Raw genomic sequence first — 7,802 nt, 5'->3', positions numbered from 1 at the left:
CATTGAAACTGAGGTCAGCCTGAGAGAGTGACTTGCATAAAGTCACAGACTTAAACTGAAAAGCCTGTGCTCTTTTCCTCTTTGCAACATGCTGCTTCTCTTATAGTTGCTGTGAAGAACAGCTTTCTACATCTAGATAGACCAAACCAAGAACGTCCTCTCAGTTTCCTTAAATCTAATGACACCACAACATTGGAAACAAATTACAGTAGTTCCCCTTATCTGCAGGGAGTATATTCCAAGACCCCCCATGGCTGCCTGAATTTGCAGATAGCCCCAAACCCTATAGTCATGTGTGGCTTAGCGATATTCCAGTGAGTGACAAACACTATACCCGATGTTGGTCCTCAGATGTCCCAGTAATAGGATTCCACGGATCCTAGGTGTGCAGTGGGCTGTACCATCGAGATTTGTGTAATTGCACTCTGTGACATTCACACAACAGCGATATGCCTAATGACACATTTCTCAGAATGTAGCCCTGTCCCTAAGTGATGCATGGCTGTATATATTATTTTTTCCTATACATACATACCTGTGATGAAATTTCCTTCATTAATTAGGTACAGTAAGAGATTAACAACAATAACTAATAATAAAATAAAACACTGGTAACAAATTACTGTGATAGACTAATGGGAATCTGTTCTCTGTCTCGCTCAAAACCCCTTGTTGTTTGTAATATTTTTGGATTGCTATTGACCACTGAAACTGCAGAAAGTTAAACTGTGGACAATAGGGAATTAATGTCCATAAAAGAACCACAGTACAAACCCCAGTGCAGGATGACAACGATGGCAGTCCAACAGTATTACAGAGCAGGGCAGAGGAAGACAGTGAAACCCAGAGAAGCTACAACTGGTCAAAGACTGAAATGTATGTACTGTACCATCCCTCACTTTCACCATGTCTCTTTGTTCTCCTTTTTAGTGTTTCTAACCTGGAACTAGACCATAGGCAGGTTTGCAGCTGCCACACCTCTGTCATCCTTACAGGTTTGACAGAGCCGCTCAAACCTGGGCAACCATAGGAATTATGGCTCCTATGCCTGGGAGCTGATAGAATCACAAAAAAAATTGTCAGATTTAATTCAATTCAGCAAAACACTGTGGTCTGCTTACCCTGTTGTAGGCATGGGTGAAAATACAAGTTTGCCTTTAAGGCTCTTATCTCCCAAGGTGAGGAGCTGTGGGTTAGAAGTCAAGTGAGCCAAGAGAGGAAGGTTTATGTGGATAACAGAAGGGAAGATGATGTTAAAGAAAAGGATCAAGGCAGAGTGTCAGGCATAAAAGGCAACTTTTAATACTAAGGCCTTTGCAGCTGAGTTTGTGATACCCCCGATATACGCTGGGTTAAGGCTAGAGTCAGGATCTTTTTGGAGGTGAGAACAGGGGTACTGGATTGTGAAGAACAGCTTGAGGACAAAAATACAGGTAGATATTGACATTACATTTGTGGGAAAGAAGAGTAAAAAGCTGGGGAAGACATAAAGGTAGGTCATTTCGAGCAGTCGCTTGTGTGAAGGAGTCCCTGTTCATGAAGCAGGGGTTAAACCAACCATCCTTCCCTCTGCTCTAGAGAGAAGCACTGGAAATAAATAGGAATGCAGGGATAGAGTTAGGCTTCAGTATAAATTCTGTTTGGCATTTTCTAAATTAGGAAATGAATATATTTAGAAAAAAAACATTTTTTACTAATATTGTACCAAAACTTATGATTAAGAATGATTTAAAGTTATGATAAATTCCATGCAAGGTGCTGATGTGAGTTGGAGCTGTAGCAGCCATTATGCCCTGCAGTTCAATTTCAGAGGGTGTAGGGCCAACACCAAACAAGAAATTGCGCTCACTCCAGTCCTGGCCCATATAAGATTTGGATATGTCCTTCATATATGATTGGATTTACAGTGGTTTCAGCAGTGTATTACAGTTTTCAGGGTTTTTTGAGAAAAGGGGTACTTCTTGGATTGAATAGTTCAGGAAACACAACATTGCTACATGTGCTAAAAGATGATAGACTTGGACAACATGTCCCAACATTTTATTCCACTTCAGAAGAACCAACCACTGCTGGCATGACCTTTACAACTTCTGGTCTGGGTGGACATGTCCAAGCTTGAAGACTGTGGAAAAACTATCTTCCTGCTCTCCGTGGCATTGTATTGCTGGTGGATTGCGCACACCATGAAAGGCAGTTAAAAACCAAACAAGAACTTATTTCACTAATGACAGGTGAAACCATGGCTACTATGCCTATACTGATTTCTTGGGTATAAGATCAACAGAAGTGAAGCCATCAGCAGAGAGGTTGGAAGAGACACTTGGTTTATAGGGTCAGACAACAGGAAAGGACAGTGATTTTCAGGAAGAACTAAATGCCTATGTGCTCTGTGCTCAGAAGACAAGGTTATGGAGAAGGCTTCCTCTGGAGGGCACAGTACCTTGATTTACACCCACCCACATTGGTTCCAGCTGTCACCATTCAGTCCTAATCAGAGATTTGATCTCTCAACATGTATAACTTGAATTCAATAGACTTCTGTTGGTTAGAAAACAGGTATTTTGTAGATTATTAATATTATATCAACTTAATTTGAGTGAGAATTAAAATGGATTTAAAGAAGTTTGAATATTGTATCACAGTCTTAGCTTTCTAATTCTATAGAAATAGCTAGTTTTTACAGTTTATAGTCTCATATTATCCCCAGCACCATTTACAAAGACCAACTTTCCAGCAGTGCACTTGAAATACTTTTAACCACATGAAACCACAATATAAACCATATTTAAAAACGCATGTTGTATTTTTTAAATCATTTTTAAATTTCAGATTTTATGCCCATCTTAAGTGCACAGTTAAAAATTAACTTATTGATTGCATAATGCCTTATAGTTTTCAATAACATTTTTTAATGCAAACATCATGCAATAAAGCAAACTCTTACATTTGGCTAAAATAAAGGGAAAAGAAAAGATTGACCAATTCTATCATATGAGACAGCAGCTTACGCTTAAAGAATTTTAATATATTTTCCATATTTCTTAAAAGTACAAAATTATGAATCATAAAAGAGAATACTCAGGTTGTCCAGAAATGGAACATAAGCCAACCTTAGGTCACCAAATGGAATCTATCTTTGTTGTTGATTATTTTATAAAAAGAAATATAATTTCAGAATGGAAAATCAAAAGCAAAAGCATGAAAGTATGCTGATGTTGTAAGTAATAAGTAGATTGGTCTGTGTGCTTTTTTTCCCCCCAGAATGAGTCATCAGTTTCACTCTTCTTTTCTGAGGACTTGTGTTTGTATGAAAGGATAAAAATCTATGTTGGTAGGAATGTCCCCAATCCAAGAAGGGCTAAGGCAGAGCTTCTCCCAAGTCATGGCTGCAGATGCGCCAAAATACTTATGGATTCCTTCAACTCACAGGGAATCTGAGTAAAGCCTGGAGACTCCAGGCAGTCACCTGCAGCTGGGAGTAGCATCTGTTTATCCCAGAATGCCAGAGAAAGATTAATTTCTCTGTGTGCCTTGATGTGAAAATGATTGGGAAGCAGTGGGCTCTTAAAAAGAAAAAATTAGGGCCTCCCCGATGGCGCAGCAGTTGAGCACTGGGTTGCGAAACTGCCCACAGCCTCTGCAGCGCCGGTTCAATCCCCGGCTGAATCCCCAGCTGCTCCCTGGCCACCGGAGGAGGGTCCCACATGGCGTGCAGACCTCTCCTGCCGCCCGCTGCTCCCCTCAGCAGTGTACTTCAGTCTGCATGCTCTGCTCCCCACTCTGGCTCTGGTGAATTCTCTCACCCTCCTGCACTTCTGACCGTACCCAGTGCTTGTATAAATAAATAAAAATAAATCTTTAAAAAATAAATTTAAAAAATTAAAGAAAGAGCAAAACCTTGTTAAATCTTACCTTTTGGCAATATATTCCTTTCTGGATATAAGCCCAGAAAAGTCATTTTTAATTAAAATGCTACTTTTGAAGATGAATTAATCTTTTCTTTATAATTATCCAACAGCTTTTATTTGGTGTCTGTTACTTAGGGAGCTTCCACTGGGTGTGGGAGACATCTTTTAGCTTCCAGGTCCACAGCATTCCTCTAGTACGCTGTCACTGCCACTAACCAGTGTGCTACTGCCGTTTTGTAACGATCTAAACTCAGCGTTACATCAGTCAGGAGTATATAGAATTAGATACTTGTCAGTTGGTGTGTCCCCAGGCTTTTGTTACTGTTTGGGGTTTATAGTGGAAAAAGTGATGGTTGAAAAGAATCTGTGTGTTTAGGTATGTTTGTATCACACATACACACACAACTCATAAACACATACACCAGTTTACTGACTGTGTGAATGTGTGTGTGTGTGTGTGTGTGTGTGTTGTGAGAGAGAGAGAGAGAGTATTGAGTGTCTACAGAGGCTCTTCTGGGTAATGGGTATCATTACCATAGCATTGATGTGAAAACTGAGGGTGAAAGGGATTATGAGATTTGGCTAAAGTTATGCAAAGATAATGGTAAATATGGAGCTGACATTCAAAGCTTTCAGGCTTGTGCAGTTAAGCATTATACTACACTGTACTACACTTAGCACACTACTATTCTGGTGGAGGGAAAAAACATTCTCAGACAAGACTGACTGCAGCCTTCAGTGTGTGGCATAAAATGGAAGTTGACATCATTGATTTTTTTGTTTCCTCAACAGTTGTTGATTGAGCACCAACTAGGGGCAAGAACTGTTCTAGGTGATTATAATACATCAGAGAACAAAAGACACAGACCCTTGTTCTCAAAGACCTTGCATCCTAGATGCAGGAAACAGACAATAATAAGAGATAGTGCAATAAAAATTTTGTAGCTTGCTGTAAGTATAATAAATAATTTATATAGTTTATAGATGATGATTTCTGTGGACAAAAGGAATAGTAAAGTAGGATAAGAAGAATTGAAAGTGGTAAAAGAATGGCAGTGTTTGTTTTTTAATTAAAGTACTAGTATTAATTAAAGCAGAATTAAATGAAGTGTGTGTCAGAAGTTATTTGTTGAAAAGATAACCTTTGAACAAATCCCCCCCAAAACATAAGGAAAAACTTTTTTTTAAATAAAGAGTAATCACTTTTCTCCTAAATACTTTGTCACTGCTCTCTGACCAGTACTACCTTAGCCATAGAGGAGAGCCACCAAAGTCGGCTATGGATAAGCAAAGGCCAGGAAAGATGCTATTACTTTAGAACCTTGAGTGCTCCGTAAGTGAAACCTCCATGCTGTATATGCAGATTTCAAGGGACTGTTTGAAATCCTTTCCCTGTAGAATCGCAGTAGTCCAGTCAGTCTGGACTTCGCGGGAAGTAGCCATCACATCACCTCCTCTGCTCTCTGAGATGGTCTTTACCTTAAAGTCTGTACCTGGGCCTTAGAGATTTGGGGGAAATGTAGAGAATTTTTGATTATTCTGTTATTAGCAAAACAGTTATTGAGTGACTGTTAAGTGCATAACTCTATTCCAGGCACTATGAAGACAGAATACAAAGAAAAGTTAATATATGACATGTATTCTCCCCTCAAGAAAGAGACTCATGAGCTGCCAAGGAAGAACAGTCATCCACTCCTCAAACAATTGTACAGAAATACATGACTGTGGTGTGCGCTGGGCAAATGGCTGAGAAAACCTCTGAGAGAACAACTCAGAGCAGGCCTCCTGGGGACACCGGGTTTTAAGATAAACCTTTACACTCATTTTTTGTTGTTGAGACAACGGACTTGGTATGAGCCAAGGCATGGAGGAAGGCATTTATGTAGAATGTGTTTGCAGAGAACAAGTAAACCAGCAGGTTAGATCCAAGAGCGTGTCAGGGAGGGATGGGATGTGTGATTGGCAAGGTAGATACAGGTCAGCATGGGAGAGACCCCACATGCCAGGCCTGTGGCCTTCCAAGTGGGATTTGCGATATAGTTGTGTGTGGAAGACTATTTTGGCGTGTTATTTCTTTTCTCTCTGCCTTCTAGCTTTTATTTTGTATATTACACATAGTACATTTTATATATTGCACATAGTATATTAGGGTAGAATATAATTTCTAATCAATAAGTTTGCAAGAACTGGAAGCATATGCTCAAAAAGGTCATTCCAAGGAGTAAGAATAGGCTCTGAATCCACTTGTCTCCATCTGTCCTTTCCCTGATGCTTGCTAGCTCTGTTATTTTGGACTAGTTACCTTATTTCTGTGTCTCTACGTCTTCTGTAAATGGGAAGATTAAACTATATCATAGGTTGGTTGTGAGAATTGAATGAATTAATGTATGGACGGTGCTTTGCAAAATCTTCAGCAAAAATAAGTGCTCAATATTAGTTGCTATTACTGCTCCCTGCTGACACCGCCACCATCACCACCACTCCTGGTAGGGGTATATGATCCCAGAAGGTGAAGACCATTGGCATAGATGCTCAGTAGAAGATTTTGAGTAAAAGGAAGCTGTCTTTTAGACAAATGAATGCTATACAATGAAATAAAGTACTGTAAAAAGGATTCCTAGTGAGATGTATGGGTGTATGAGAGAGAAATAAGTTGACTTTCAGCCATTTTGACTTTGTGTTAGCATGCTTCACAAAGAGGTTCTTCTCATCAGTTTTTTCTACCTTCCTGTAAATCATATTAAAGATTATAAGAGCTGAGATTAGTTCTGATTTTTAAGGTTTGAGTTCCTGCCTATCAGGTTGTTATTCCCTGCACCTGTTTTGTTTTGAATTACATCCCCCACCCCCACCCCAAGACCCATCAGAAACCTGATGAGTCAGGGAAGGAACACTGTCACGCTGTCCCAGACAAAGGAGCTTTTAGCATTTGAAGGGAGAAATTTAACGTTCATAAAGTAAAAGGGAGATACAGGATCCTCCGAGATAGATTAATCTAGCGCTTTTCCCAGTTCATTTTTCATCTTGGAAGGCAGACTTTCCATCCCCTCTTAGCCTTATTGTTTGGGACCTTTAATGACTGAAGATAATTCTGAGTATACTTAAAAAACACAATATTACAAAACATTGCACTGTGGGCAAACTAGCAAGCTACTTTTGCTTCCCAGAATTCCTATAAAACATCCCATGGTATGTGGGCCCATTATGTGATGTGGTTCGTTTGGTGGTTCTCCATTCCATGAAAATAGCCTTATTTGTTGTTTGTTTTTAGCTTATGCTAATCAAATAGACAAAAAGAAATACCTCATTGTTTTTATTGAGGAAGCATTTTTTGAGATTATGGAGGATATGTACTTGCTGGACAGCTTGTGGATTTATTTAGAGCACCCAGCATATTTCAACTGGCTGTTTAAAAGCACGGTGGGTGAGTATAGCCAGACAATTTGGCAGCCACCCCAGAGACCTGAAGTTAAATCAGCCCATGGCCCTCAATGAAAATTTAAATAAGTAATAAAACTCCTTTTCTATTTTAAACCAGATTACTTTTCATAACATCCTTTTATTTCTCTGTGCTATGTTTCTCCAACCCCTCACCCTGACCTTTCTTGGCAGGAGTTTCTCAACCTCTGTGCTGTTCATATTTTTGGCCAGGTAATTTTTTGTTTGGGGAACTGTACTGTGCATTATAGTATCTTTGATAGCATCTCCTTAACAGATGCCTGTTGTATTCACCCTCCCAGCTGTGGCAACCCAAAATGGCCCCTGGTTGAGAGCTTTCATAACACAGTTCCTGTGAATCTTCTCCATGGTCCGGTGTAGACATGATGTGATGCAGCTCTTTTAAACACTGCGGCCTGTGAAAGAAACCTTTGTTGTTCCATGACCAAACTGTGG

The 7,802-nt window shown here is 39.7% G+C and overlaps 1 pseudogene across 1 annotated transcript; it reads left to right on the top strand.

The window, feature by feature from the left end:
• The first annotated feature begins 1,747 nt into the window (after positions 1 to 1,747).
• On the top strand, positions 1,748 to 2,491 carry LOC311171715 (small COPII coat GTPase SAR1B-like; annotated as a pseudogene). Its single transcript has one exon. The product of its transcript is annotated as a small COPII coat GTPase SAR1B-like (transcript).
• The last annotated feature ends 5,311 nt before the right edge of the window (positions 2,492 to 7,802 follow it).

This window comes from Talpa europaea (assembly GCF_964194135.1).
Source record: "Talpa europaea genome assembly, chromosome: 6".
In the NCBI taxonomy this organism is placed as follows: domain Eukaryota; kingdom Metazoa; phylum Chordata; class Mammalia; order Eulipotyphla; family Talpidae; genus Talpa; species Talpa europaea.
Note: the sequence above shows the minus strand (reverse complement) of the source record. Positions and strands in the feature narration are given on the sequence as shown.